Source organism: Lynx rufus, unplaced genomic scaffold (genome assembly GCF_022079265.1).
Source record: "Lynx rufus isolate CCGP_SWC_20201006 ecotype Redwood Valley unplaced genomic scaffold, mLynRuf1.p SCAF_4, whole genome shotgun sequence".
Taxonomy (NCBI): Eukaryota; Metazoa; Chordata; class Mammalia; order Carnivora; family Felidae; genus Lynx; species Lynx rufus.
In genome coordinates, this window is record NW_025814856.1 from 12,134,970 (window position 1) to 12,144,328 (window position 9,359).

At 52.4% G+C, this 9,359-nt stretch overlaps 1 pseudogene; it reads right to left on the bottom strand.

Moving 5' to 3' along the window:
* Window positions 1-1,963: 1,963 nt before the first annotated feature.
* LOC124522917 (ubiquitin-like protein FUBI) lies at window positions 1,964-2,409 on the bottom strand (annotated as a pseudogene).
* Window positions 2,410-9,359: the final 6,950 nt, after the last annotated feature.

Genomic DNA, 9,359 nt, shown 5'->3' on the forward strand with positions numbered 1-9,359 from the left:
CACCTCTCGTCCCACACAGCACATTGAGTGACCACCCACCAGCGGGGGTGGGCGGGGGGGTCCAGTCAATTCTGCTCTGAAGCTTGCTTTGAAAACACGGATTTGTTCCCACGTGGTGAATACGTGAGGGGTGGTCTTGAGCATGATGTGATCCAAGGTGGTGATGCTTATGCGGGATCTTGTCCCGGGGGCAATGCTGGATGAATGCAGAAAACGGCTGACCCAGGTTGCATGGGAATACACAACACCCCCCCCACACACACCCCTCAACATCTACACTCTCCCTCAGCTGTTAGGAGCTACAACCTTCCCACACCCATGTCCACCTGTGAACCTCAGGTCCTTTCCAAAGACCAAGTACTGTATTTGCTGTAACGTTCCTATCATTCTAAGCCGTTTGACATGTGTACAACTGCCCTACTGTTTTTAGTAGGTACCTATCTATTTTTAATGTGTCACCGACACAGTTGAAAAGCTGTGACCTGTCCGCGTTTCCCCATAAGCGCTGTGGTTGGTGCAAATTTGCAGAGCGTGGTCATTTTTAGGAATGTCACATCAAGGTGGAACGGGCTAGGTTTGTCCTACCTGGAGACTGTTAAACATCTCTTAGCATGTCAGTGATGAGAGGCATAGTGGGCGGGGTTTGGGCAGACGAGGTAGATGGTCCTCTTGTTGAGAAGTATTTTGGGGGCACCTGGGTGGCCCAGTCAGTTAAGCGGCCAACTCTTGGTGTCAGCTCAGGTCACAATCTCACGGTTCGTGGGACCGAGCCCCACGTCGGTTTTTGCACTGACCGTGTGGCGCCTGCTTGGGATTCTCTCTCTCCTTCTCTCTCTGCCCTTCCTCTGCTCTCTAAATAAATAAGTAAATAAATAAACAAATAAAGAAATAAATAAACTTAAAAAAGAGAGAGGGTGGTGCCTGGGTAGCTCAGTCAGTTAAGCATCCAGCTTCAGTTCAGGTCACGATCTCACAGTTTATGAGTTCGAGTTCCGCGTCAGGCTCTGTGCTGACAGCTCGGAGCCTGGAGCCTGCTTTGAATTCTGTGTCTCCCCCTCTCTCTGCCCCTCTCCTGCTCATGCTTTGTGTCTCAAAAATAAATAAATGTTAAAAAAAAATTTTTTTTTAATTAAAAGAGAGAGAGCGAAGCATTTTATTCTTCCATGGGGCCAGTCAGCTCCTAGACCCTCCGAGCAGTCAGCAGTCTGAACTTGGCATGGGAAGACAGACGTGCAGACTTATCCCCCTCAGGGTATGGGGCTCCCGCACAGCATGGCAAGGACCCCAAAGCCAGAGCGGGGAACCGTGCATGCCTGTGTGCAGGAACAGCTGTGGGGCACAGCAGTGACATCACTTGGGGAACCGCTGGCCATACTAAAAAAAGCTGAAACTGCGTGTGACCTCTGACCCCGCTGGACAGATGCCAAGGTGATCCTGCCAGGAGCTTTCACAGCAGCTTTGTTGGGGGCAGTGAATAACCAGAAGCAGCCTTCATGCTCGTCCACAGGAAGAGGGACAACCCGATGGAGGAAGGAGGTGCCACAGTCGATCCCCCCCAAAGCAGGGAAGGGAGGACGCAGGGGAAAACAGCAGCCAGGGAGAGGGTGCAGGAAGGCAATTTGGACAAGACCCAAGCACTTGCACTTCCTGCTGCCCGGGAGATAGAAGCAGGCTAGGGGGGAAGGGATTCCTGGCCCAGAGATGTGAGGACAGGGGAGCTGGCTCCACAGGGGGTCAGAGGTCTCTCCCCACCACCAGTGTGAGCCCACTGCCTGGGCCTGGGGTCCAGAGTAGGCAGTGAGGAAGACTCCTCAGCCAGCCTCACCTGATCTCAGCAAAGAAAATGGGCAGGAGGGCTTCTTGGTTTTTCCCAAACCCCGAGGGTCCAGGGAGCCAACCTCAATATCTTTGTGTGTGTGTGTGTGTGTGTGTGTGTGTGTGTGTGTGTGTGTGTGTGACTGAACTAGGTAAGTGGCTTTATTGCAGAAAGCCAAGATGACAATGGACTTAAGAGTTGGCATGGGCGGGGTGGGGGGCCCTTCTTCTTGCCAAATGTGGGCACAACATAGAAAAAAATGCAGGTTGTATGTACTGTGTCCCCTGCTTGACTCGGCCCGTCTTCGTTTTCTCCTGTTTGGCCACCTTGGGAGTCCGCCCTCTTACTTTCCCAGCACAGACCAGGGAACCACGGACTTTCCCAACCTCCTTCCAGGGGTCAGAGCCCCGGCTCCACACTGACCCCGGGTGGCCTCATCCTCTAGGGGGCGTACCTGCCAGGAATCCGACTTGATCTTCTGGGGCGATGCCCTCCAGGGAGGCTCCGTGAGCCTTGATGTGGGCAACCGGCTCCCGGATGGCCACCTCGAGGGTGTGTAGCTCCTGGATGCGGACAAAAACCTGCATGTCAGCGACTGAACCACGGCCACCGCAGCCACGACCGCAAAGATGGAGTAGAGAACAAGGAGCAAGGGTGTGCACGTCCTCACCGCCTGCTGTGTGCCCCAACCTCAGCATGTTCTCAAGGACTTCCAGGTGTTTAGAAAAGACGCCCAAGAAGAGCGCGTGGGAGACGCTGCTCAGAAGCAAGGTGCAAAGGCTGCTGGGACCCTCCTTGGAGCAGCACTTTTACAGATCAGGAAACATCCAGGCTGAGATCTACCCGGTTCTCTCCCTGCTGCCCATGGAGAGAAGTGAGCATTCACCCGCCCCGGCAACAACCAAAATGTCTGGGCGAGGTGGGGGGGCGGGGTGTGTGTGCGCACATGCACACGTCACACGTGCGTCCCGGGCCAGGCAGGGGCATGGGAGGAAGAACACTGTATGAGTTTCTGCACGAGTGGCTCCTGTAACAAATCGCCATAAACGGGTGACGTAAACAACAGTATCTTAGACAACCCACAGAATGGGAGAAAATATTTGCAAATCATATATCTGGCAAAGGATTCACATCCAGGATATATAAAGAGCACCAACAGCTCAATGACAACAAAAGGCAAACGACCCAATCAAAAAACGAGCAATGGATCTGAACAGATGTTTCTCCGAAGAAGGCGGTACAGATGGCCGAGGGGCTCATGAAAAGAGGCTCAACATCACTAAGCACTGCAGATTAAAACCACAATGAGATGCCATTTCACACCTCTTACAACGTTGTTGTGAATTTTTTAAATAGAACATAAGGAGTTTTGGGGAGGAGGTGGAAAAGTTGGTGCAGGGCTGGTGGGAATGTGAAATGGTGCAGCCACTATGGAAAACAGTTTAGTGGTCCCTTGAAAGCTAAACGTAGAATTACCATGTGACCCAGCAACTCCGTGTTGGGGTATATACACAAAAGACAGATTTTAGGTAAGCATGGGTCTAAGTAACAATGTTCTCAGCAGAGAAAAGGCATGAATTAGGTGCAGGGTTGCCAGAGTTAGCAAATAAAAATATATTTAAATTTGAATCTCAGATAAATGACAAAAAAAAATTGGATGTGTGTATAAGTATATCCAATGCAATATTTGGGATGTACTTACACTAAAAATTAACATATCTGTCCCTTATATAGGATTTACATTTTTTTAATTTATTTTTTTATTTGAGAGAGAGAGAGCAAGTACGAGTAGGGGAGAGGGGCAAAGGGAGAGAGAGAATCTTTTTTTTTAATTTTTTTAATGTTTATTTATTTTTGACAGAGAGAGAGAGACAGAGAGACAGAGCACAAGCGGGGGAGGAGCAGAGAGAGAGAGAGAGAGACACAGAATCCGAAACAGGCTCCAGGCTCTGAGCTGTCAGCACAGAGCCCGACGCGGGGCTTGAACTCACAGACTGTGAGATCATGACCTGAGCTAAAGCCAGACGCTCAACCGACTGAGCCACCCAGGCGCCGAGAGAGAGAGAGAGAGAGAGAGAGAGAGAGAGAGAGAGAATCTTAAGCAGGCTCTACGCTCAGCATGGAGCCTGACATGGGGTTTGATCCCAAGACCCTGGGATCATGACCTGAGCTGAAATCAAGGGTCAGATGCTCAACCACTGAGCCATCCAGGCGCCCCTGTAAGATTCACATTTGACAGGGTGTCTGTCCCGTGCTTTATTTGACAACGCTAACGGGGTGGGACAGAGAGTAAGGTGTTCATTATCATCTTTTTAATAACCTCAACCAAAGAAGGAAATGATTCTTTCAAAAGTTAAACACAGAGTTTGCAAAGGACCCCGCAACTCCACCCCTAGGCTTGTGCCCAAAGATTTGAAAGCAAGTGTTCAAACGGATTGAACACACGTGTTCACGACAGCGCTAGGCACAATCGCCAAAAGGCAGAAGCGGCGGAAAGGTCCATCAACACGTGAATGGATACAATGTGGTCCGACCAGCAAGCAACCAACGGAATATTACTCAGCCATAAGCCGAGGGAAGCCCTGACTCGCATTACAAGGTTGCACGGACCTCGAAAACATCGCGCGGAGAGAAAGAAGCCAGGCACAAACAGACAAATAGGGTGTGATTCCATTTATATGAACTATCAACTATCAAGGACAGGCCAATCCACAGCGACAGAAAGATGAGCGGTGGCCAGGGGCTGGGGCGGGGGGGGGGGGGGACGAGGTCCCCTTTGGGGGGTGATGGAAATGTTCTAAAAGCTTCTAAAGTGGGAGCCGTTGCACGACTCTGTGAACATACTAGAAACCAGCATATTGAACACTTCAAAAGCGCGAATTGGAGGGCGCCTGGGGGGCTCAGTCAGAGGAGCATCCGACTCTTGATTTGGGCTCAGGTCAGGATCCCAGGGCTGGGGGATCGAGCCCCGCGTTGGGCTCCTTGCCGGGCGTGGAGCCTGCTTGAGATCTCTCTCTCTCCCTCTCTCTCTCTAAAATAAAAAATTAAATTAAATAGAAGGGTGAATTGTATGACGTATCTCAATAAAGCTGCTGCTCGAGAAACAGAAGCCTGGCTCTTTGGTGGCTGGCAGGGAGTGTTGGGCCCAATGTGGCCCCACCCAGGCCCAATGTGCCTCTTGGACATTCAACCCGTTGAATTTGCTTTGGAAATTTGGATCTAGCAAGTCCATCCTGCTCCAGATCCCTAGGCTTGGAACAGCAACCCCGCGCACCCCCAGCGCCTCGCCCCGCCCCCACCGCCCCCACGAGGCCAAAGCTTTTCTCCATGGTGTTGTTCCAGGAGCGACAGGCCCTGCTTGGCTCGCTGGGGCAATACGCTGAGATGTTCGGCGTCACTCGAACCTGGACAGGCCGTGGGGGGCGGTGCTGGTCTGTGCCGAGCAGCAGAGCTGGCTCCAGGCCACGGTGGCCCGGCAGATACAGGGCACCACTCAGAAGTGGAAATCTCAGGGCAGGACACGGAGAGCCTGGGCACATTCTTCCACTGCTCGCCAGCACAGGGTACCCTCCGCACAGGGTACCCTGCCAGGGAGGGGCAGGCGGGTGCATTTCTTCCCCTTGGCCTTTGCAACAGGGACAGATCTGGGTGGGGGCGGGGGGGTCACACTGGAAATCTGATTGCTGGCTACTTTCAGGACTCAAGGAGGAATAAGGAGTGACTGCTAATGGGTACGGGTTTCTTTCAGGGGTGATAAAAATGTTCTATATAACTAGACAGAGGTAATAGTTGCCCAACATCTTGAATATACAAATGAATTGTTCCCTTTGAATTTTTTAAATGTTTATTTATTTTTGAGAGAGAGAGAGAGAGAGAGAGAGAGAGAGAGAGAACATGAGCAGGAGAGGAGCAGAGAGAGAGGGAGACACAGAATCCGAAGCAGGCTCCAGGCCCTGAGCTGTCAGCACAGAGCCCGACGCAGGGCTCAAACCCACAAGCCACGAGATCATGACCTGAGCCAAAATCAGAGGCTCAACTGACTGAGCCACCCAAGTGCTAAATTGTTCCCTTTAAAATGGTTAATTTCAGGGGTTCCTGGGTGGCTCAGTCCGTTAAGTGTCCCACTTCAGCTTAGGTCATAATCTCACAGTTTGTGAGTTCAAGTCCCGTGTTGGGCTCTGTGCTGACAGCTCTAGGGTCTGGAGCCTGCTTCAGATTCTGTGTCTCCCTCTCTCTCTTGCCCCTCCCCTGCTTGTGCTCTCACTCTCTCTCTCTCTCTCTCAAAAATAAAGATTGCACTGTCTCGGGGCGCCTGGGTGGTGCAGTCGGTTAAGCGTCCGACTTCAGCTCAGGTCACGATCTTGCAGTCCGTGAGTTCGAGCCCCGCGTCGGGCTCTGGGCTGATCGCTCGGAGCCTGGAGCCTGTTTCCGATTCTGTGTCTCCCTCTCTCTCTGACCCTCCCCCGTTCATGCTCTGTCTCTCTCTGTCTCAAAAATAAATAAACGTTAAAAAAAAAAAAAAAAAAAAAAAAGATTGCACTGTCTCACTCTCTCTCTCTCTCTCTCTCTCTCAAAAATAAGTAAAGATTAAAAATTTTTAAAAAACCAAAACCTGAAGTTGGAGATTAGACTCACTGGGACAGTACCTGACCTACAGAAAGCGCCTGATAGAAAGGAATCGCGTTCATCCCGTGGAACAATACCATGAAGCAATTTGAAAAAGGAAGCAATACTGATGGGGCAACAACGTTGATGGATCTCGATAATGTGGTGCTAAGTGAAAGAAGACAAACAAAAAAGAGCACACATTGCACAGTTCCGCTTATAGAAAATTCTAGAAAATGCACACTAATCTAGAGTGGCCCAAAGCAGACCAGTGGCTGCTTGAGAAAGAGAGGGAGGGGCAGGCAGGACGGATTAGAACTATTGTTCTTGTTATCGTGATGCAACAAGAAACCATATTTGGTGTTTGTTCTGGTTTCCAGCACAGAGCTCCTAAAACCCTTGTCCTAAGCGATGAGCGATAGAAGCATCTTTTGTACTATTTACTTTCTGTCCCCCGTTTCTGAAGTAGGAGGGTCTTTGGTTATTCACGACAAACCCTTTCAACGACACCCAACTTTCTGTGAACGGGATGACTTTTGGAACACAGCTAAGGACGGGGGCTGGCTGTCAGGGGACCAACTATGTGATTAGATTCCAAAGAGGCAGGAGGGGCTGGAAATAATCACCGATGGCCAATGATGGCGTGAATCATGACTATGTCTTGAAGCCTCTGTGAACACCCAAAAGTCCGGGGCTCGAAGAGCTTCTGGTCTGGTGAACACGTGGAGGTGCTGGTGGGGGGCGCACCCGGGGAGGGCATGGAAACCCCATACCCCTTCCCACATCCCCTGCCCTAGGCATCGCTTCCTCTGGCTGTTCCCGAGTGGCATCCTTTACAGTAAACTGGTGACAGTAAGTAAAGCGCTTTTCTGAGTTCTATGAACAGATCTAGCAGATGATGGAATCCCAAAAGGGGGTCATTGGACCCCCCTGATTTGTAGCCAGTCTGTCAGAAGTCCTGGAGACCCGGATTTGTAGCTGGAGTCGGAAGTGGGGGCCGTCTTGTGGGACCAAGGAAGGCTCTCACCTGTGGGGTCTGTGCGATCTCCGGGTGGTGTCAGAATTGCCCAGGGTGGGGGCGCCTGGGTGGCTCAGTGCGGTAAGCGCCCAACTCTTGATGTCAGCTCAGGTCTCGATCTCAGGGTTGCGAGTTCAAGCCCCGTGTTGGGCCTCGCACTGGGCATGAAGTCTGCTTTAAAAATTAATAATTATAATAATTGCTCGGTGTGGAAAACCCACGTTCGGTGTCAGAAGTACTGTGAGAAGAGTACAGGAAACAGAAGTTTGCTTTTAGGTCCCAAGGACCTTTGGGGGAGGGGGGGAGGCACTGGTTGTGTTCAGGATCTCGACCGCGGTGACGGTTTCACGGGCAAGTACATATGTCAAAACTTAGCCAATCCGATACTTTACATAGATGTGTGCAGTTTATTGTGTGCTGGCTGTGTCTCAATAAATCTGTTTATAAAAACAGAAACATGCATTTTTTTCTGGATTCAAGAGCTACGGCACGAGACTGGGCCACAGGGCGAGGACTTTCAGAGGAGGGAGAGGTGTCTCAGAACCCTGCCGCGTGGGATCACGGGCCTGAAGTGCGTTGTTGGACTCAGCCTGCTCTGGGTTGGGGAGAAGCCAGCAGTCCCCGGATGCTGCCCTGGCCACAGCAATGTCACAGAGCATCCTGCCGACAGGAAGCAGCTCGTGCCCACTGCAAGGAGCATGGGGAACCAGGGAGGGGTGAGTCTAGCTGCGGTGGGCCCTCTTGGGGTGCAGGAACCCAGATCTCAAGCCATCCTGGGTCCCCACCCGTGGGCTGCAGGCCCTGGCGAGGCAACGATGGGCAGACAATCCCCGGGGTCAGGCATAGCCAACCTTTCAGCTCTCAGGTCACCTGTGGTCTTGGCGGCCTGCAGCTGACTCCGGCCCACACTCTGGGAACACGCACCAGCCTCGCTACTCCAGACTTGATAGCAGAAACTTCCGGTCGGACATCCCCAGAACCACTTCCCTGAGACCCCAACTTCTAGGTTTTCACCTCAGGGCAAAGGCTATGATCTTCAGGCCCCAGCTTGCCCATCAGCTGTCCCGTTGTCCCTGGGACAGACCCCAGACACCTCCCCCTCACCCCCGCAGGCCACCCTCAGGAGATCACTCACTGATGTGGCCTCTGCACCCACACAGCTCTTTCTTTCTTTTTTTTTTTTATTTTTTTTAATCTTTATTTTTGTGAGAGAGAGAGAGCGAGAGAGCACAAGTGGGGGAGGAACAGAGGGAGAGGGAGACCCAGAATCCGAAGCAGGCTCCAGGCTCCGAGCTGTCAGCACAGAGCCCGACGCAGGGCTCGAACCCACGAACCGTGAGATCATGACCTGAGTTGAAGTCAGATGCTTAGCCAACTGAGCCACCCAGGCGCCCCATTTTTTTTTTCCACACAGCTCTTTCTGGTCTCATAGGTCCTGTCCAGGTGCGTCGACATCGTGAAGCCCCGCCCGGGGGGTCCCTCAGCTGAGTGGCTGTGACTCCAAATGAACCCCCACCTCCCCGGGGGCCCGTGCACCGATGGAAAGAGTGATCCTGGGATGCGTGTGCCTGTGCTGGGAGGAGGGTAGAGGCACCATCTACAGCCCAGAGCCCTGGGCAGGGCAGGGAGTCAGACACCCCCAGGCTTTTATGTCCCTTGGGCTGCCACCACGGCCCAACCACTCATTCTTGGAGGCCCCAGTGAGATGAGAGCAGGGACCAGCCTCAGACGGTACTCTGGCCAGCTCTGAGGTCTGGCGGGTGAGAAAACTGACGGCCAGACAATTCACCCCCAAAATGGGCGCCCTGGCTGGTTCTGCCTTCTGGGCAAACAGGCTGGAAATAAAAGCGCCACAGTAAACGCCCTGGCCCGTCTCAGCTCCGCCGGCCACTTCTGTCCTGGGGAAGATGCCAGCTCGGT